This window comes from Danio rerio, chromosome 17 (genome assembly GCF_052040795.2).
Source record: "Danio rerio strain M-AB ecotype USA chromosome 17, GRCz13ab, whole genome shotgun sequence".
NCBI classification, from domain to species: domain Eukaryota; kingdom Metazoa; phylum Chordata; class Actinopteri; order Cypriniformes; family Danionidae; genus Danio; species Danio rerio.
The window spans coordinates 54,061,725-54,085,735 of NC_141037.1; the positions used below are offsets into that span (position 1 = coordinate 54,061,725).

Sequence of the window (24,011 nt, forward strand, 5' to 3'; positions counted from 1 at the left end):
GGATGTACATGCATACCTCATGTGAAAGACCTCATTTAAGTTAACAGAAGAAAACTATGGACAGGACATCCAATATTATATGCATATCTCATAATAACTTACTGCAGCATTTTGGAGAAATGGGCAATTAATGAGCTATAAAGTCTTTAAAGTGTTATAAATACATTGTTTGGAATAAGTTAAATAAAAGAGTGATCAGGTCTGATACTAGATGTCCCATGCTATATGCATATATACAACATATGAATCCTTTTTACTGCAGCAATTTGGAAAAAAATTTATCATTTAAAAGATGTAGAAAAAAAACAATAGTCAGGTCTTATACAGGACATCCCATACTAAACCTCATATAAAGACTTGTTACTGCAGCATTTTGGAGAAATTGGGCATTAACATTACTCAAAGTGTTATGAAGACCCAATTTTCAATAAATAGACAAAAAACAATGATCAGTTCCTGTACAGAACATCACATACAATATGCATACTACATATAAACACTTCTTACTCTAGCAATCTGGAGAAGTGGGACATTAACATAATATAAAGTGTTATAAAGACCCCATTTCGAATAAGTAGAAAGAAACAATGGTCAGTTCTTATTAAGGACATCCCATACTATATGTGTACTTCACATGAAATCTTTTTTACTGCAGCATTTTGGAGAAACTGGGTATTAACCTATTATAAAGTGATATAAAAACCCCATTTCTAATAAGTAGAAAAAAACAATGGACAGTTCTTATACAGGACATCCCATACTATATCTGTACTTCACATGAAGCGTTTTTACTGCAGCATTTTAAAGAAACGGGGTATTAACATAACGTAAAATACTATAAAGACCACATTTTAAATAGGTAGAAAAAATCTATGGTCAGTTCTTATACAGGACATCCCATACTATATGTGTACTTCACATGAAACCTTTTTACTGCAGTGTTTTGGAGAAATTGTATATAATATATTTCAAAGTGTTCTAAAGACCCCAATTCAAATAAGTAGAAAAAAAACAATGGTCAGTTCCTTTACAGGACATCCATACTATATCTGTACTTCACATAAAACTTTTTTACTGCAGCATTTTGGAGAAAAGGGGTATTAAAATAAAATAAAGTGCTATAAAGACCTCATTTCAAATAAGTAGAAAAAAACAATGGTCAGTTCTAGTACAGGACATCCCATACTATGTGTGTACATTACATGAAACCTTCTTACTGCACTGTTTTGGAGAAATGAGGTATTAAAACAACAAAGTGATATAAAAACCCCACTTCAAATAAGTAGAAAAAAACAATGGTCAGTTCTTATACAGGACATCTCATACTATATATGTACTTCACATGAAACCTTTTTACTGCAGCATTTTAGAGAAACAGGGTGTTAACATAGAAAAAAAGTACTATAAAGTCCACCTTTCAAATAAGTAGAGAAAAACAATGGTCAGATCTTATACACGACACCCTTATCTCTGTGTGTACTTCACATGAAAGCTTTTTACTGCAGCATTTTAAAGACACGGGGGAATTAACATAGTATAAAGTAATATAAGGACCCCGTTTTAAATAAGTAGAAATAAACAATGGTCAGTTCTTACACAGGACATCCCGTACTATATGTGTACTTCACATTAAACCTTCTTACTGCACTGTTTTGGAGAAATTGTATATTAATATGATTTAAAGTGTTACAAAGACCCCATTTTTAATAAGTAGAAAAAGACAAGGGTCAGTTCTTACATAGGACATCCCATACTATGTACTTGACATGAAACTTTCTTACTGCACTGTTTTGGAGAAATGGGGTATTAACATAATATAAAGTACTATAAAGACCCCATTTCCAATAAGTAGAAAAAAACAATGGTCAGTTCTTATTCAGGACATCCCATACTATATGTGTACTTCACATAAAAACTTTTTACTGCACTGTTTTGGAGAAACGGGGTAATAACCTGATATAAAGTGCTATAAAGACCCCATTTCAAATAAGTAGAAAAAGACAATGGTCAGTTCTTATACAGGACATCCCATACTATATCTGTACTTCACATGAAATCTATTTACTGCAGCGTTTTGGAGAAAGGGGTATTAACATAATATAAAGTGCTATAAAGACCGCATTTCAAATAAGTAGAAAAAAAACAATGGTCAGTTCTAATACAGGACATACCATACTATATGTGTACTTCACATGAAACCTTTTTAATGCAGCATTTTGGAGAAAGGGGGTATTAACATAATATAAAGTGCTTTAAAGACCCCATTTCAAATAAGTAGAAAAAAACAATGGTCAGTTCTTATACAGGACGTCCCATACTATATATGTACTTCACATGAAACCTTTTTACTGCAGCATTTTGGAGAAACTGGGTATTAGGCCAATATAAAGTGCTATAAAGACCCTATTTCAAATAAGTAGAAAAAAACAATGGTCAGTTCTTATACAGGACATACCATACTATATGTGTACTTCACATGAAACCTTTTTACTGCAGCATTTTGGAGAAAGGGGGTATTAACATATTTTATAGGGCTATAAAGAGCCCATTTCCAATAAGTAGAAAAAAACAATGGTCAGTTCTTATACAGGACATCCCATACTACGTGTGTACTTCACATGAAACCTTTTTACTGCAGCGTTTTAAAGAGACGGGGTATTAACATAATATAAAATACTTTAAAGACCGCATTTTAAATAAGTAGAAAAAAACAATGGTCAGTTCTAACACAGGACATCCCATACTATATATGTACTTCACACGAAACCTTTTTACTGCAGCATTTTAAAGAGACGGGGTATTAACATAATATAAAATACTATAAAGACCGCATTTTAAATAAGTAGAAAAAAACAATGGTCAGTTCTTACACAGGATATCCCATACTATGTGTGGACTTCACATGAAACCTTATTACTGCAGTGTTTTGGAGAAATTGTTTAATATTATATTTCAAAGTGTTATAAAGACCCCAATTTAAATAAGTAGAAAAAAACAATGGTCAGTTCTTATACAGGACATCCCATACTATATCTCTACTTCACATGAAACCTATTTACTGCAGCATTTTAGAGAAATGGGGAATAAACATAAAATAAAGTCCTATAAAGACCCCATTTCAGATAAGTAGAAAAAAACAATGGTCAGTTCTTACACAGGACATCCCATACTATATATGTACTTCACATGAAACCTTTTTACTGCAGCATTTTAAAGAGACGGGGTATTAACATAATATAAAATACTATAAAGACCGCATTTTAAATAAGTAGAAAAAAACAGTGGTCAGTTCTTACACAGGACATCCCATACTATGTGTGGACTTCACATGAAACCTTATTACTGCAGCGTTTTGGAGAAATTGTTTAATATTATATTTCAAAGTGTTATAAAGACCCCAATTTAAATAAGTAGAAAAAAACAATGGTCAGTTCTTATACAGGACATCCCATACTATATCTCTACTTCACATGAAACCTATTTACTGCAGCATTTTAGAGAAATGGGGAATAAACATAAAATAAAGTCCTATAAAGACCCCATTTCAGATAAGTAGAAAAAAACAATGGTCAGTTCTTACACAGGACATCCCATACTATATATGTACTTCACATGAAACCTTTTTACTGCAGCATTTTAAAGAGACGGGGTATTAACATAATATAAAATACTATAAAGACCGCATTTTAAATAAGTAGAAAAAAACAGTGGTCAGTTCTTACACAGGACATCCCATACTATGTGTGGACTTCACATGAAACCTTATTACTGCAGCGTTTTGGAGAAATTGTTTAATATTATATTTCAAAGTGTTATAAAGACCCCAATTTAAATAAGTAGAAAAAAACAATGGTCAGTTCTTATACAGGACATCCCATACTATATCTCTACTTCACATGAAACCTATTTACTGCAGCATTTTAGAGAAATGGGGAATAAACATAAAATAAAGTCCTATAAAGACCCCATTTCAGATAAGTAGAAAAAAACAATGGTCAGTTCTTACACAGGACATCCCATACTATATATGTACTTCACATGAAACCTTTTTACTGCAGCATTTTAAAGAGACGGGGTATTAACATAATATAAAATACTATAAAGACCGCATTTTAAATGAGTAGAAAAAAACAGTGGTCAGTTCTTACACAGGACATCCCATACTATGTGTGGACTTCACATGAAACCTTATTACTGCAGCGTTTTGGAGAAATTGTTTAATATTATATTTCAAAGTGTTATAAAGACCCCAATTTAAATAAGTAGAAAAAAACAATGGTCAGTTCTTATACACGACATCCCATACTATATGTGTACTTCACATGAAACCTATTTACTGCAGCATTTTAGAGAAATGGGGTATTAACATAATATAAAGTGCTATAAAGACCCCATTTCAAATAAGTAGAAAAAAACAATGGTAAGTTTTTGTTCACTACATTCCATATTTTGTGTGTACATCACATGAAACATTCTTACTGCACTGTTTTGGAGAAATGAGGTATTAACATAACATAAAGTTGTATAAAAACCCCATTTCAAATAAGTAGAAAAAAATAATGGTCAGATCTTATACAGGACATGCTAATCTATGTGTGTACTTCACATGAAACCTTTTTACTGCAGCATTTTAAAGAAAAGGAATATTAACATAATATAAAGTGCTATAAAGACCCCATTTCAAATAAGTAGAAAAAGACAATGGTCAGTTCTTATACATGACATACCATACTATATATGTACTTCACATGAAACCTTTTTACTGCTGCATTTTGGAGAAACGAGGTATTAAGCCAATATAAAGTGCTATAAAGACCCTATTTTAAATAAGTAGAAAAAAACAATGGTCAGTTCTTATACCGGACATACCATACTATATGTGTACTTCACATGAAACCTTTTTACTGCAGCATTTTGGAGAAAGGGGGTATTAAGATAATATAAAGTGCTATAAAGACCCCATTTCAAATAAGTAGAAAAAGACAATGGTCAGTTCTTATACAGGACATCGCATACTATATCTCTACTTCACATGAAACCTATTTACTGCAGCGTTTTGGAGAAAGGGGGTATTAACATAATATAAAGTGCTATAAAGACCGCATTTCAAATGAGTAAAAAAAAACAATGGTCAGTTCTTATACAGGACATACCATACTATATGTGTACTTCACATGAAACCTTTTTACTGCAGCATTTTGGAGAAAGGGGGTATTAACATAATTTAAAGTGCTTTAAAGACCCCATTTCAAATAAGTAGAAAAAGACAATGGTCAGTTCTTATACATGACATACCATACTATATATGTACTTCACATGAAAGCTTTTTACTGCAGCATTTTGGAGAAACGGGGTATTAAGCCAATATAAAGTGCTACAAAGACCCTATTTCAAATAAGTAGAAAAAAACAATGGTCAGTTCTTATACAGGACATACCATACCATATGTGTACTTCACATGAAACCTTTTTACTGCAGCATTTTGGAGAAAGGGGGTATTAACATAATATAAAGTGCTAAAAAGACCCCATTTCAAATAAGTAGAAAAAAACAATGGTCAGTTCTTATACAGGACATCCCATACTATATGTGCACTTCACATGAAACATTTTTACTGCATCGTTTTTGGGAAACAGGGTATTAACGTATGATAAAGTGCTATAAAGAGCCCATTTCCAATAAGTAGAAAAAAAACTATGGTCCGTTCTTACATAGGACATCCCATGCTATGTACTTGACATGAAACTTTCTTACTGCACTGTTTTGGACAAACGGGGTATTAACATAATATAAAGTACTATAAAGACCCCATTTCCAATAAGTAGAAAGAAACAATGGTCAGTTTTTATTCAGGACATCCCTTACTTTATGTGTACTTCACATAAAAACTTTTTACTGCACTGTTTTGGAGAATTGGGGTAATAACCTAATATAAAGTGCTATAAAGACCGCATTTCAAATAAGTAGAAAAAAACAATAGTCAGTTCTTATACAGGACATACCATACTATATGTGTACTTCACATGAAACCTTTTTACAGCAGCATTTTGGAGAAAGGGGGTATTAACATAATATAAAGTGCTATAAAGACCCCATTTCAAATAAGTAGAAAAAGACAATGGTCAGTTCTTATACAGGACATCCCATACTATATCTGTACTTCACATGAAACCTATTTACTGCAGCGTTTTGGAGAAAGGGGGTATTAACATAATATAAAGTGCTATAAAGACCACATTATAAATAAGTAGAAAAAGACAATGGTCAGTTCTTATACAGGACATCCCATACTATATCTGTACTTCACATGAATCCTATTTACTGCAGCGTTTTGGAGAAAGCGGGTATTAACATAATATAAAGTGCTTTAAAGACTGCATTTCAAATAAGTAGAAAAAAACAATGGTCAGTTCTTATACAGGACATACCATACTATATGTGTACTTCACTTGAAACCTTTTTACTGCAGCATTTTGGAGAAAGGGGGTATTAACATGATATAAAGTGCTTTAAAGACCCCATTTCCAATAAGTAGAAAAAAACAATGGTCAGTTCTTAAACAGGACGTCCCACACTATGTGCACTTCACATGAAACCTTTTTACTGCAGCGTTTTGGAGAAACAGGGTAATAATATATTATAAAGTGCTATGAGGAGCCCATTTCCAATAAGTAGAATAAAACAATGGTCAGTTCTTATACAGGACATCCTGTACTATATGTGCACTTCACATGAAATCTTTTTTACTGCAGCGTTTTGGAGAAACTGGGTATTAACCTATTATAAAGTGACATAAAAACCCCATTTCTAATAAGTAGAAAAAAACAATGGTCAGTTCTAATACAGGACATCCCATACTATATGTGCACTTCACATGAAACATTTTTACTGCAGCATTTTTGGGAAACAGGGTATTAACATATGATAAAGTGCTATAAAGAGCCCATTTCCAATAAGTAGAAAAAAACAATGGTCCGTTCTTACATAGGACATCCCATGCTATGTACTTGACATGAAACTTTCTTACTGCACTGTTTTGGACAAACGGGGTATTAACATAATATAAAGTACTATAAAGACCCCATTTCCAATAAGTAGAAAGAAACAATGGTCAGTTCTTATACAGGACATACCATACTAAATGTGTACTTCACATGAAACCTTTTTACTGCAGCATTTTGGAGAAAGGGGGTATTAACATGATATAAAGTGCTTTAAAGACCCCATTTCAAATAAGTAGAAAAAGACAATGGTCAGTTCTTATACATGACATACCATACTAAATATGTACTTCTCATGAAACCTTTTTACTGCAGCATTTTGGAGAAACGGGGTATTAAGTCAATATAAAGTGCTATAAAGACCCTATTTCAAATAAGTAGAAAAAAACAATGGTCAGTTCTTATACAGGACATACCATACTATATGTGTACTTCACATGAAACCTTTTTACTGCAGCATTTTGGAGAAAGGGGTTGTTAACATGATATAAAGTGCTTTAAAGACCCTATTTCAAATAAGTAGAAAAAAACAATGGTCAGTTCTTATACAGGACATACCATACTATATATGTACTTCACATGAAACCTTTTTACTGCAGCATTTTGGAGAAGGGGTATTAACATAATATAAAGTGCTATAAAGACCCCATTTCAAATAAGTAGCAAAAAACAATGGTCAGTTCTTATACAGGACATCCCATACTATATGTGCACTTCACATGAAACATTTTTACTGCAGCGTTTTTGGGAAACTGGGTATTAACATATTATAAAATGCTATAAAGAGCCCATTTCTGAAAAGTAGAAAAAAAACAATGGTCAGTTCTTATACAGGACATCCCATACTATATGTGAATTTCACATTAAATCTTTTTTACTGCAGCATTTTGTAGTATTAGGTTACTAATGTAATTCAAAATGTTATAAAGACCCCATATCAAATAAGTAGAAAAAAACAATGGTCAGTTCTTATACAGGACGTCCCATACTATATCTGTACTTCACATGAAACCTTTTTACTGCAGCATTTTGGAGAAAGGGGTATTAACATAATATAAAGTGCTATAAAGACCCCATTTCAAATAAGTAGAAAAAGACAATGGTCAGTTCTTACACAGGACATCCCATACTATATCTGTACTTCACATGAAACCTATTTACTGCAGCGTTTTGGAGAAAGGGGGTATTAACATAATATAAAGTGCTATAAAGACCACATTATAAATAAGTAGAAAAAGACAATGGTCAGTTCTTATACAGGACATCCCATACTATATCTGTACTTCACATGAATCCTATTTACTGCAGCGTTTTGGAGAAAGCGGGTATTAACATAATATAAAGTGCTTTAAAGACTGCATTTCAAATAAGTAGAAAAAAACAATGGTCAGTTCTTATACAGGACATCCTAAACTATATATGTACTTCACATGAAACCTTTTTACTTCAGCATTTTAAAGAAACGGGGCATTAACATAATATAAAGTACTATAAAGACTTAATTTTAAATAAGTAGAAAAAACAATGGTCAGTTTTTTTTACAGGACATCCCATACTATTTATGTACTTCACATGAAACCTTTTTACTGCAGCAATTTAAAGAAACTGGCTATTAACATAATATAAAGTACTATAAACACCCCATTTCAAATAAGTAGAAAAAAACAATGGTCAGTTCTTATATAGGACATCCTAATCTATGTGTGTACTTCACATGAAAACTTTTTACTGCAGCATTTTAAAGAAACGGGGGTATTAACCTATTATAAAGTGCTATAAAAACCTCTATTCAAATAAGTAGAAAAAACAATGGTCAATTCTTATACAGGACATCCTATACTATATGTGTACTTCACACTAAACCTTCTAACTGCACTGCTTTGGGGAAATGGGGTATAGATCTAATATAAAGTGCTATAAAAACCGCATTTCAAGTAGAAAAAAACAATTGTCAGTTCTCATACAGGACATCCCATACTATGTGTGTATGTACTTCACATACAATCTTTTTACTGCAGCATTTTAAAGAAACGGGGTATTAACATAATATAAAGTACTATAAAGACTGCATTTTAAATAAGTAGAAAAAAATAATGGTTGATTCTTATATAGGACATCCAATAATATATATGTAACTATATATGTACTTCACATGAAACCTTTTTACTGCAGCATTTTCGAGAAATGGGGTATTAACTCATTATAAAGTGCTATAAAGACCACAGTTTAAATAAGTAGAAGACAACAATAGTCAGTTCTTATACAGGATATTCCATACTATATGTGTACTTCACATAAAGCCTTTTTACTTCAGTGTTTTGGAGAAACAGGGTATTAACATATTACAAAGTGCTATAAAGACCCCATTTCAAATAAGTAGAAAAAGACAATGGTCAGTTCATATATAGGACATCCCATACTATGTGTGTACTTCACATGAAACCTTTTTATTGCAGCATTTTGAAGAAATGGGGTATTAACCTATTATAAAGTGCTACAAAGACCGCATGTCAAATAAGTAGAAAAAAACATTGGTCAGTTCTTATATAGGACATCCCATACTATATGCATACTTCACATGGATTATTCTTACTGCAGCATTTTCGAGAAATGGGATATTAACATATTACAAAGTGCTATAAAGACCCCATTTCTAATAAGTTGAAGAAAACAATTGCCAGTTTTTATACTGGGCGTCCTATACTATACACATACTTCATGTGAAGACTTCTCACCAAATAATTTTGGAGAAATTGGGAAATAACAAAATTCAAGTGTTTTAAAGACCCCATTTTTTAGAAGTAGAATACAAAAATAGTCAGTTTTTGTAGAGGACATCTCATAAAATTTGCATACATCATATAAAGCCTTCTTACTACTACTTTTTAGAGAAATGGGGCACTAACATAATATGAAGTACTATAAAGACCTCATTACTAATAAGTAGAAAAAACAATAGTCAGTTGTCTTACAGGATGTCCTATACTTTATGCATACTTCATGTGAAAACTTATTACTGCACCATTTTCGAGAAATTGGGTATTAAACTTATAAATTGCTTTAAAGACCCCTTTTCTAAAAAGTAGAAAAAAATAACAATGCTCAGCTCTTCCTATTGCTGAATACTCGTAGAGGACATCCCATACTGTATGCATACCTAATATGAAACCTTCTTACTGCCACTTTTTGGAGAATTGGGGCATTAACATAATATAAAGTGCTTTATGTTTTTGTACAGGACGTCCCTCACTGTATGCATAATTTACATGAAACCATCCTACTGCGGCATTTTGGTGAAATAGGTATCAACTTAAAGTACTAAAAAGACCTAATTTCTAATAAGTAGAAAAAATCAACGGTCAGTTCTTGTACAGGACATCCCCTACTACATGTATTTATCAGATGAAGACTTGTTACTGCAGTGTTTTGGAGAATTTGGGCATAAACATTATATAAAGTGCTTTAAATACCCAATGTCTAATAAGTAGAAGAAAACAATGGGCAGTTCACATTCATGACATTCCATAATATATGCATACTTTACATGAAACCTTGTCACTGCAGCATTTGGAGAAATGGAGGAATAATAACATTCAAAGTGTCATAAAGACCCAATGTCTAATAAGTAGAAGAAAACAATGGTCTGTTCTTAAAAAGGACGTCCCATACTAAAGGCGTACCTCATATGAAGACTTCTTACGGCAGCGTTTTAGAGAAAAGGGACATAATTACCTTTTAGATGGCTATCAAGACCCCATTTCTAATAAGTAAAAAAAAAAAAAAAAACGGTCAGTTCTTCAATGGACAATTCAGTGGTCAGTTAGGTTGATGGCATCATCCCAACTGTCTCAAGCTATTATTGTACCATTATAACAAAATGATATTGTTGGGGATGATGAGTGGTGCTGCTCCAAATGTAGGGTACAAAGACAAAGACAAAACAAATATGTTTGGTTAATTTCATAGAGATAGTTTACCCAAAAGTGAAAATGAACGCACTATGCACTGGCAATCAAATGGTTACAAACATTTATTAGTTCCTTCTTTTGGTTGAACACAAAAGATATTTAGAATGAACTTGAAAACTGGTAACCATTGACTTCCATTTTAGAAAAAAAAAACAATTACTATGGAGGTCAATAAATATAGTTCCTCAGCAGGAAGGGAACTGCAATTTTGTGTATCCCTGACACATTTGGAGTTGTGGAAAACTGTGATGTGCTGTCTGTCCTTGACACATTCGTCCTGTATCAAAACTGACCATTATTTTATTCTACTCATTCGAAATGGACACTTTATAGTCATCTGAAGAGTAATAACGCCCCATTAATCCAGATCACTGCAGTAACAAGTCTTCATATGAGGTATGCATATAGTATGTGATGTCCTGTAAAAGAAATGACTGTTCTTTTTTCTACTTATTAGAAATGAGGTGTTTGTAGCAATCTAAAAGGTAACAATGTCCCAATTCTCCAAAACGATGCAGTAACAAGTCTTCGTCTGAGATATGCATATAGCATTGCATGTCCTGTACGACTGATCAATGTTTTCTTCTACTTAGTAGAAATTGGGTCATTATAGAACTTTCTGCAGTAAGAAGTCTTCATATGTAGAAGAACTGATGATTTTATGTACTTATTAGAAATTGGGTGTTTATATCCATCTGAAAAGTAATAATGTCCCAATTCTCCAAAAAACTGAAGTAACAAGTGTTCATGTGAAGTACGCTTATAATATAGGATGTCCTGCATAAGAGCTGACCATTGTTTTCTTCTACTTACAAGAAATTGGGTCTTTGAAACACTTTAAATTATGTTAAACCTCATTTCTCAAAAACCCTGCTGTAATAAGGTTTTTATGTGAAGTAAACATTTAGTATGGGAAGTCCTGTACAATAAATAATCATTGTTTTTTTATACTTTTTAGAAATGGGGTCTTTATAACATTTTGAATTATAATAATACTCAATTGTTCAGTAAAAAGGTTCCATGTGAAGTACAGATATAGTATGGGATGTCATGTATAAGAACTGACATTGGTTTTTTTTTTCAACTTATTTGAATTGGGGTCTTTATAACACTTTATAATATGTTAATACCTAATTTTTCCAAAACACTGGAGTAAAAAGGTTTCAGGTCAAGTACACACATAGTATGGGATGTCCTGAATAAGAACTAACCACTGTTTTTTTTCTAATTATTTGAAATGCGGTCTTTATAGCACTTTATAATATTTTAATACCCAATTTCTCCAAAACGCTGCAGTAAAAAGGTTTCATGTCAAGTGCAGAAAGTATAGGATGTCCTGTATAAGAACTGACCATTGTTTTTTCTACTTATTTGAAATGGGGTTTTTATATTACTTTATATTATTATGTTAATACCCCATTTCTCCAAAACAGTGCAGTAAAAAGGTTTCATGTGAAGTACACACGTAGTATGGGATGTCCTGTATAAGAACTGACCATTGTTTTTTTCTACTTATTAAAAATGTTTTTTTTTATAAAACTTTATATGTTAAAACCCCGTGTCTCCAAATGATGCAGTAAAAAGGCTTTTTGTGAAGTGCACATATAGTATGGGATGTCCTGTATAAGAACTAACCATTATTTTTTTCTACTTATTTGAAATGTGGTCTTTATAGCACTTTATATTAGGTTAATACCCCATTTCTTTAAAATGCTGCAGTAAAAAGGTTTCATGTGAAGTACATATATAGTATTGGATGTCCTGTATGAGAACTGACCAATGTTTTCTTTTTTACTTATTTAAAATTGGGTTTTTATATCACCTTATATTATGCAAATATCACATTTCTTCTAAACAGTGCAGTGAGAAGTTTTTATGTCGAAGACGCATATAGTATGGCATGTCCTGTTTTAGAACTGACCAATGTTTTTTTCTACTTATTTGAAATGCGGTTCTTATAGCACTTTATAATATGTTAATACCCGATTTTTTAAAATGTGGCAGTAAAAAGGTTTCATGTTAAGTACACAAAGTATAGGATGTCCTGTAAAAGAACTGACCATTGTTTTTTCTCCTTATTTGAAATGAGGTTTTTATATCACTTTATAGTATGTTAATACCCCATTACTCCAAAACAATGCCGTAAGAAGGTTTAATGTGAAGTACACGTACAGTATGAAATGTCCTGTATAAGACCTGACCATTGTTTTTTTCTACTTATTTAAAATAAAGTCTTTATAGTACTTTATATTATGTTAATACCTCGTTTGTCACACATTGTCACGAAATGGGGAATGATCACAAAATGCAAAAAATCCAAGTGCAGCAATTTATTATAACAAAGACTAAGGTTTCCAAAAGACAAAGGTTTCCAAACTTAAACAGAACTAAAGCAGGATGCAAATCTAGTCCAAACAAGAGAACAGGCAAAAATCCAAAAACGAGTAAATACAAAAACAGGGTAGGAGTGCTAAAGAGTGCTAACGAAAACAAACACAAAACAGGAATCCAAGAATTATCAAAATACAAAAACTAGATGACCAGACAAACATACCAAATGTGAGGAGCTAACAAAATCCTAAAGCAACTAAAACAGAGGACAAGAGGGTTTATAAAGACAGGACTAAATTAACAAACACAAAACAGCTGTAACATAACACAATCAGTAATACAAAGGATTATGGGAAATGAAGTGAAACTACAAAACAAACTAGTGCCCTCAAGTGTCCAAACTAGGGCACTGCAACAGGTGTGACACACATAGATTAGAATGTCCTGTATAAGATCTGACCATTGTTTTTTTCAACTTATTTGAAATGGGGGCTTTATAGTACTTTTTTCAGTAAATACCCCGTTTCTCCAAAATGCTGCAGTAAAAAGGTTTCATGTGAAGTACATATATAGTATGGGATGTCCTGTATAAGAACTGACCATTGTTTTTTTCTACTTATTTGAAATGGGGTTTTTATACCACTTTATATTATGTTAATACCTCATTTCTCCAAAGCAGTGCTGTAAGAATGTTTAATGTGATGTAAACACATAGTATGGAATGTCCTGTACAAGAACTGACCATTGTTTTTTCTACTTATTTGAAATAGGGTCTTTATAGCACTTTATATTATGTTAATACCCCATTTCTCCAAAATGCTGCAGTAAATAGGTTTCATGTGAAGTACAGATATAGTATGGGATGTCCTGTATAAGAACTGACAATTGTTTTTTCTCTACTTATTTAAATTGGGGTATTTATAACACTTTGAAATATAATAATATACAATTTCTCCAAAACACTGCAGTAATAAGGTTTCATGTGAAGTTCACACATAGTATGGGATGTGCTGTATAAGAACTGACCATTGTTATTTTTCTACTTATTTAAAATGCAGTCTTTATATTATTTTATATTATGTTAATACCCCGTCTCTTTAAAATGCTGCAGTAAAAAGGTTTCATGTGAAGTACATATATAGCATGGGATGTCCTGTATAAGAACTGACTATTGTTTTTTTCTTATTATTAGAAATGGGGTCTTTATAGCACTTTATATTATGTTAATACCCCCTTTCTCCAAAATGCTGCAGTAAAAAGGTTTCATGTGAAGTACACATATAGTATGGTATGTCCTGTATAAGAACTGACCATTGTTTTTTTCTACTTATTTGAAATGCGGTCTTTATAGCACTTTATATCATGTTAATACCCCCTTTCTCCAAAACGCTGCAGTAAATAGGTTTCATGTGAAGTACAGATATAGTATGGGATGTCCTGTATAAGAACTGACCATTGTCTTTTTCTACTTATTTGAAATGGGGTCTTTATAGCACTTTATATTGGCTTAATACCTCGTTTCTCCAAAATGCTGCAGTAAAAAGGTTTCATGTGAAGTACATATATAGTATGGTATGTCATGTATAAGAACTGACCATTGTCTTTTTCTACTTATTTGAAATGGGGTCTTTAAAGCACTTTAAATCATGCTAATACCCCCTTTCTCCAAAATGCTGCAGTAAAAAGGTTTCATGTGAAGTACACATATAGTATGGTGTGTCCTGTATAAGAACTGACCATTGTTTTTTTCTACTTATTTGAAATGCGGTCTTTATAGCACTTTATATTATGTTAATACCCCCTTTCTCCAAAACGCTGCAGTAAATAGGTTTCATGTGAAGTACAGATATAGTATGGGATGTCCTGTATAAGAACTGACCATTGTCTTTTTCTACTTATTTGAAATGGGGTCTTTATAGCACTTTATATTATGTTAATACCCCCTTTCTCCAAAATGCTGCAGTAAAAAGGTTTCATGTGAAGTACACATATAGTATGGTATGTCCTGTATAAGAACTGACTATTGTTTTTTTCTACTTTTTTGAAATGCGGTCTTTATAGCACTTTATATTAGGTCATTACCCCAATTCTCCAAAACAGTGCAGTAAAAAGTTTTTATGTGAAGTACACAAAAAGTATTGAATGTCCTGAATAAGAACTGACCATTGTTTCTTTCTACTTATTGGAAATGGGGTCTTTATAGTACTTTATATTATGTTAATACCCCATTTCTCCAAAACAGTGCAGTAAGAAAGTTTCATGTCAAGTACATAGCATGGGATGTCCTATGTAAGAACTGACCATTGTTTTTTTCTACTTATTGGAAATGGGCTCTTTATAGCACTTTATCATATGTTAATACCCTGTTTCCCAAAAATGCTGCAGTAAAAATGTTTCATGTAAAGTGCACATATAGTATGAAATGTCCTGTATAAGAACTGACCATTGTTTTTTTCTACTTATTTAAAATAAACTCTTTATAGTACTTTATATTATGTTAATACCCTGTTTCTTTAAAATGCTGCAGTAAAAAGCTTTTATGTGAAGTACACACATAGATTAGGATGTCCTGTATAAGATCTGACCATTGTTTTTTTCTACTTATTTGAATGGGGGTATTTATAGTACTTTTTCTATGTAATACCCTGTTTCTCCAAAATGCTGCAGTAAAAAGGTTTCATGTGAAGTGTACATATAGTATGGGATATCCTGTATAACAACTGACAATTGTTTTTTCTACTTATTTGAAATGGGTTTTTTATATCACTTTATATTATTATGTTATTACCCCGCTTCTCCAAAACAGTGCAGTAAGAAGTTTTCATGTGAGGTACACATATAGTATGGGATGTCCTGTATAACAACTGACAAATGTTTTTTCCTTCTTATTTAAAATGCGGTCTTTATAGTACTTTATATTAGGTTAATATCCCGTTTCTTTAAAATGCTGCAGCAAAAAGATTTCATGTGAAGTACGCACATAGATTAGCATGTCCTGTATAAGATCTGACCATTGTTTTCTTCTACTTATTTGAAATGGGGTTTTTATACAACTTTATGTTATGTTAATACCTTATTTCTCCATAACAGTGCAGTAAGAATGTTTCATGTGATGTACACACAAAATATGGAATGTCTTGTACAAAAACTGACCATTGTTTTTTTTCTACTTATTTGAAATGGGGTCTTTATAGCACTTTATATTATGTTAATACCCCATTTCTCTAAAATGCTGCTGTAAATAGGTTTCATGTGAAGTACAGATATAGTATGGGATGTCATGTATATTAACTGACCATTGTTTTTTTTTTACTTATTTAAATTGGGGTCTTTATAACACTTTGAAATATAATATTATACAATTTCTCCAAAACACTGCAGTAATAAGGTTTCATGTGAAGTCCACACACAGCATGGGATGTTCTGTGTAAGAACTGACCATTGTTTTTTTCTACTTATTTAAAATGCGGTCTTTATATTATTTTATATTATGTTATTACCCCGTCTCTTTAAACTGCTGCAGTAAAAAGATTTCTCGTGAAGTACATGTATAGTATGGGATGTCCTGTATAAGAACTGACCATTGTTTTTTTCTACTTATTTAAAATGCGGTCTTTACAGTATTTTATATTATGTTAATACCCCGTCTCTTTAAAATGCTGCAGTAAAAAGGTTTCATGTGAAGTACATATCTAGTATGGGATGTCCTTTATAAGAACTGACCATTGTTTTTTTCTACTTATTTGAAATGGGGTCTTTATAGCACTTTATTTTATGTTAATACCCCATTTCTCTAAAATGCTGCAGTAAATAGGTTTCATGTAAAGTAGAGATATTGTATGGGATGTCCTGTATAATAACTGACCATTGTTTTTTTCTACTTATTTAAATTGGGGTCTTTATAACACTTTGAAATATAATATTAAAAAATTTCTCCAAAACACTGCAGTAATAAGGTTTCATGTGAAGTCCACACATAGTATGGGATGTCCTGTGTAAGAACTGACCATTGTTTTTTTCTACTTATTTAAAATGCGGTCTTTATAGTATTTTATATTATGTTAATACCCCGTCTCTTTAAAATGCTGCAGTAAAAAGGTTTCATGTGAAGTACATATATAGTATGGGATGTCCTGTGTAAGAACTGACCATTGTTTTTTTCTACTTTTTAAAAATGCGGTCTTTATAGTATTTTATATTATGTTAATACCCCGTCTCTTTAAAATGCTCCAGTAAAAAGGTTTCATGTGAAGTACATATATAGTATGGGATGTCCTGTATAAGAACTGACCAATGTTTTTTTCTACTTATTTAAATTGGGGTCTTTATAACACTTTGAAATATAATAATATACAATTTCTCCAAAACACTGCAGTAATAAGGTTTCATGTGAAGTTCACACATGGTATGGGATGTCCTGTATAAGAACTGACCATTATTTTTTTCTACTTATTAAAAATGGGGTCTTTATAGTATTTTTTATTATGTTAATACCTTGTCTCTTTAAAATGCTGCAGTAAAAAGGTTTCATGTGAAGTCCACACTTAGTATGAGATGTCCAGTGTAAGAACTGACCATTGTTTTTTTCTACTTATTTAAAATGCGGTCTTTATATTATTTTATATTATGTTAATACCCCGTCTCTTTAAAATGCTGCAGTAAAAAGGTTTCTCGTAAAGTACATGTATAGTATGGGATGTCCTGTATAAGAACTGACCATTGTTTTTTTCTACTTATTTAAAATGCGGTCTTTATATTGTTTTATATTATGTTAATACCCCGTCTCTTTAAAATGCTGCAGTAAAAAGGTTTAAATAAATAAGAACTGACTATTGTTTTTTTCTACTAATTTGAAATGCGGTCTTTATAGTACTTTATAATATGTTAATACCCTGTTTCTCCAAAACGCTTTAGTAAAAAGGTTTCATGTGAAGTACACATATAGTATGGGATGTCCTGTATAAGAACTGACCATTGTTTTTTCTACTTATTGGAAATGGGCTCTTTATAGCACTATGAATAATGTTAATATCCCGTTTCTCCAAAATGCTGCAGCAAAAAGGTTTCATGTGAAGTACACATATAGTATGGGATGTCCTGTATAAGAACTGACCATTGTTTTTTTCTACTTATTTGAAATGGGGTCTTTATAACGTTTTGAATTACATTAGTAACTTAATACTCCAAAACGCTGCAGTAAAAAGGTTTCATTTGAAGTACAGATATAGTATGGGATGTCCTGTATAAGAAGTGTCCATTGTTTTTTTCTACTTATTGGAAACGGGCGCTTTATAGCACTTTATAATATGTCAATACCCCGTTTCTCCAAAACGCTGCAGTAAAAACAGGTTTCATGTGAAGTGTACATATAGTATGGTATGTCCTGTATAAGAACTGACCATTGTTTTTTTCTACTTATTAGAAATGGGGGTTTTATGTCACTTTATAATAGGTTAATACCCAGTTTCTCCAAAACGCTGCAGTAAAAAGATTTCATGTGAAATGCACATATAGTATAGGATGTCCTGTATAAGAACTGACCATTGTTTTTTTCTACTTATTAGAAATGGGCTCCTTATAGCACTTTATAATATATTAATACCCTGTTTCTCCAAAACGCTGCAGTAAAAAGGTTTCATGTGAAGTGCACATAGTATGGGACGTCCTGTTTAAGAACTGACCATTGTTTTTTTCTACTTATTGGAAATGGGCTCTTTATAGCACTATAAAATATGTTAATACCCAGTTTCTTTAAAATGCTGCAGTAAAAAGGTTTCATGTGAAGAGCACATATAGTATGGGATGTCCTGTATAAGAACTGACCATTGTTTTTTTCTACTTATTTGAAATGGGGTCTTTATAGCACTTGATATTAGCTTAATACCCCGTTTCTTCAAAATGCTGCAGTAAAAAGGTTTCATGTGAAGTACATATGTAGTATGGGATGTCATGTATAAGAACTGACCTTTGTCTTTTTCTACTTATTTGAAATGGGGTCTTTATAGTACTTTATATTATGTTAATACCCCCTTTCTCCAAAATGCTGCAGTAAATAGGTTTCATGTGAAGTACACATAGAGTATGGTATGTCCTGTATAAGAACTGACTATTGTTTTTTTCTACTTATCTGAAATGCGGTCTTTATAGCACTTTATATTAGGTTATTACCCCGTTTCTCCAAAACAGTGCAGTAAAAAGTTTTTATGTGAAGTACACATATAGTATGGGATGTCCTGAATAAGAACTGACCATTGTTTCTTTCTACTTGTTGGAAATGGGGTCTTTATAGTACTTTATATTATGTTAATACCCCATTTCTCCAAAACAGTGCAGTAAGAAAGTTTCATGTCAAGTACATAGTATGGGATGTCCTATGTAAGAACTGACCATTGTTTTTTCTAATTATTGGAAATGGGCTCTTTATAGCACTTTATCATATGTTAATAGCCTGTTTCCCAAAAACGCTGCAGTAAAAATGTTTCATGTGAAGTGCACATATAATATGGGATGTCCTGTATAAGAACTGACCATTGTTTTTTTCTACTTATTTGAAAAGGGGTCTTTATAGCACTTTATTTTATGTTAATACCCCATTTCTCTAAAATGCTGCAGTAAAAAGATTTCATGTGAAGTACATATATAATATGGGATGTCCTGTATAAGAACTGACCATTGTTTTTTTCTACTTATTTAAAATGCGGTGTTTATAGTATTTTATATTATGTTAATACCCTGTCTCTTTAAAATGCTGCAGTAAAAAGGTTTCATGTGAAGTACATATATAGTATGGGATGTCCTGTATAAGAACTGACCATTGTTTTTTCTACTTATTTAAATTGGGGTCTTTATAACACTTTGAAATATAATAATATACAAATTCTCCAAAACACTACAGTAATAAGGTTTCATGTGAAGTTCACACATAGTATGGGATGCCCTGTATAAGAACTGACCATTGTTTTTTTTCTACTTATTTGAAATGGGGTCTTTATAGCACTTTATTTCATGTTAATACCCCATTTCTCTAAAATGCTGCAGTAAATAGGTTTCATGTGAAGTAGAGATATAGTATGGGATGTCGTGTATAATAACTGACCATTGTTTTTTTCTACTTATTTAAATTGTGGTCTTTATAACACTTTGAAATATAATAATATACAATTTCCTCAAAACACTGCAGTAACAAGGTTTCATGTGAAGTTCACACATAGTATGGGATGTCCTATATAAGAACTGACCATTGTTATTTTCTACTTATTAGAAATAGGGTCCTTATAACACTTTAAATCATATTAATACCCCATTTCTCCAAAACAGTGCAGTAAGAAGGTTTAATGTGAAGTACACATATAGTATGGGATGTCCTGTATAAGAACTGACCATTGTTTTTTTCTACTTATTTAAAATAAACTCTTTACAGTACTTTATATTATGTTAATACCCCGTTTTTTTTAAATGCTGCAGTAAAAAGCTTTTATGTGAAGTACACACATAGATTAGCATGTCCTGTATAAGATCTGACCATTGTTTTTTTTCTACTTATTTGAAAGGGGGTATTTATAGTACTTTTTCTATGTAATACCCTGTTTCTCCAAAATGCTGCAGTAAAAAGGTTTCATGTGAAGTACACATATAGTCTGGGATGTCCTGTGTAAGAACTGACCATTGTTTTTTTCTACTTATTTAAAATGCGGTCTTTATAGTATTTTATATTATGTTAATACCCCGTCTCTTTAAAATGCTGCAGTAAAAAGGTTTTATGTGAAGTACATATATAGTATGGGATGTCCTGTATAAGAACTAACCATTGTTTTTTTTCTACTTATTTAAAATGGGGTCTTTATAGCACTTTATTTTATGTTAATACCCCATTTCTCTAAAATGCTGCAGTAAATAGGTTTCATGTGAAGTGGAGATATAGTATGGGATGTCGTGTATAATAACTGACCATTGTTTTTTTCTACTTATTTAAATTGGGGTCTTTATAACACTTTGAAATATAATATTATACAATTTCTCCAAAACACTGCAGTAATAAGGTTTCATGTGAAGTCCACACATAGTATGGGATGTCCTGTGTAAGAACTGACCATTGTTTTTTTCTACTTATTTAAAATGCGGTCTTTATAGTATTTTATATTATGTTAATACCCCGTCTCTTTAAAATGCTGCAGTAAAAAGGTTTCATGTGAAGTACATATATAGTATGGGATGTCCTGTGTAAGAACTGACCATTGTTTTTTCCTACTTATTTGAAATGTAGTCTTTATAGCACTTTTTATTAGGTTATTACCCCGTTTCTCCAAAACAGTGCAGTAAAAAGATTTCATATGAAGTACACATATAGCATGGGATGTTCTGTACAGGAACTGATCATTGTTTTTGTCTACTTATTGGAAATTGGGTCTTTATAACACGGAGTAATGTTAATACCCAATTTCTCCAAAACACTGCAGTAACAAGTCTTTATTTGAAGTTTAGAGTGTGATGTCCTGTATCAGACCTGACTATTGTTTTTTTTCTACATATTTTAAATGAGCATTTTTTGTCCAAATTGCTGAAGTAAAAAGTATTCAGATGTAGTATATATGCATATAGCATGTGACATCCAGTATCAAACCAGATCAGTCTTTTATTTAACTTATGTCAAACAATGTATTTATGCACTTTAAATACTTTATAGCTCAATAATAGCACATTTCTCCAAAATGCTGCAGTAAGTTATTATGAGGTATGCATATAATATTGGATGTCCTGTCCATTGTTTTCTTCTGCTCACCTGAATGAGGTCTTTTACATGAGGTATGCATGTACATCCTGTATCAGAACCAAACTGTTGTTTTTCTACTTATTTCTTTATATAAATAAATAAATTCTTTATTTAAATAAACATATATTTGTAATTCAAACAATGTTTTGTTGGACTACTTTATGATTGTTTTCACTTTCTGAGGTTAGCCACGTTGTATAAAATTGCATTTAACCTTATTTGCAATGTACTGTAGTTGGCTAGGAGAAGTAGAAACGTATTCTGTGTATTTAGAAATCGTATATTTATTCTGTCCGTTTGATCTGCTATAAAATCATTTGAAGCAAAAAGATAAACTTGAGGAAATTAAAGGTAAGCCCAGAAACCAATTTCTTAAAATAACAACAGTCAAACAAAGCTAATAAATTGTTTAATAAAGCATACGTGGGAGGAAAGGGGGATAAACTTATATTTCGTTGTTATCTCTCTGTTCTGGGCGAAATGGGTGCTCTCTGGAGCGCTCTCTGTGTGGCTGCTGACATTACCGTAATGATAATAATACGCGCGCGCCGAAATATAAAGCGCGGCTGGCTTGACTGTGTTTTTCCGAACCGCGGCTGGCTTGACCGCAGTTTTCCTCAGCATGTGTTCAGCTGCGCTCATTTACGCATTTGTCTTTCTGGTAAACTCAGTGTGACATTTAATAGTGTCAGTGTGACCCGTAAAGTGCAACATGGCAATGTTTTAGCCAGAATTATAATGCAAGTCAGTCTCCTGATATATTGTTTCCATATATGAAGTCTCAATTTCACTTCCAACAATGATAATTATTTTGTCATTGCTATTTTTTTACTCATTTGTATCAAATAAACATACATTTCAAAGGAGTTAGTAGACATAATAGACTGCATAATAATACAAAGAAGCAAGTTGCAGCCTACTTTGCTGCCTATAAATTAGCATTCTGTACATAAACTATATTGCATTCAGTCTTCAAAAGATGTCAAAGTTGTAGTCACTTGTAAATAGATAGTTCCTCCAAAAATGTTTACTAGCTGTTAATTTACTCATCCTTTGGTCATTTAAGATGTTGGAATATGTTTATCTGAAACTGAGATTATTCACAAAATGCAAGTCATAGGTTACTGACAGTTTGAGAGTCAAAAAGCAAATAAATACAATACAATACAATAAAATATTGCAATACACTGAGATCTTCTAAACTGAAATGATCTGTTTTTGTGTACAAAACTGGTTATTATTTACAAAATATTTGATAAACTTGTTTACACCTGTGTGAATACGTCAATATGTGACAGGAAACTTGTACTCCAAGTTGTTGTGGATAATTTAATAGTAATAAATCGTTGTAAATAATGTTCAGACTGATAGTTATGCTTTGTAAGACCTCGGTGTATTATCAGGAGTCACCATTATTATAGCCTGTATGTGTTTGTTCGCTTTTTTAACTATGAATTGCCAGTAGCGTCTTATGAATCACCAAGGATAACACGTTCAGCTAAAAAAATGCTCTGAAATGTTCTAATGAGAAAAAATAGAGAGAAAAAAGTCACCTGCAGTACATCGACTACATAAAGGGAAAACATCATTACATAAAATATTATTATTATTATTATTATTATTATTATTATTATTATTATTATTATCTATATTAAAATTACACTGAAATGATGATGATAATAATAATAATAATAATAATAAATATCTAAATGCATAGGAATTTAAAATATATTAAGCCAATTAAATTCTCATAAAAACAAAATGTCTTGCAGGGACATCTTTATTTCATTAAGTCAATGCCACAAGAACAAGAGGCATTAATATATATATATATATATATATATATATATATATATATATATATATATATATATATATATATATATATATATATATATATATATATATATATATATATATATATATATATATATATATATA

General features: G+C 31.7%; 1 protein-coding gene across 34 annotated transcripts in view; it reads left to right on the forward strand.

Moving 5' to 3' along the window:
• The window catches only part of smoc1 (SPARC related modular calcium binding 1), a 163,512-nt gene that overhangs the window by 1,129 nt on the left and 138,372 nt on the right, over positions 1–24,011 (forward strand).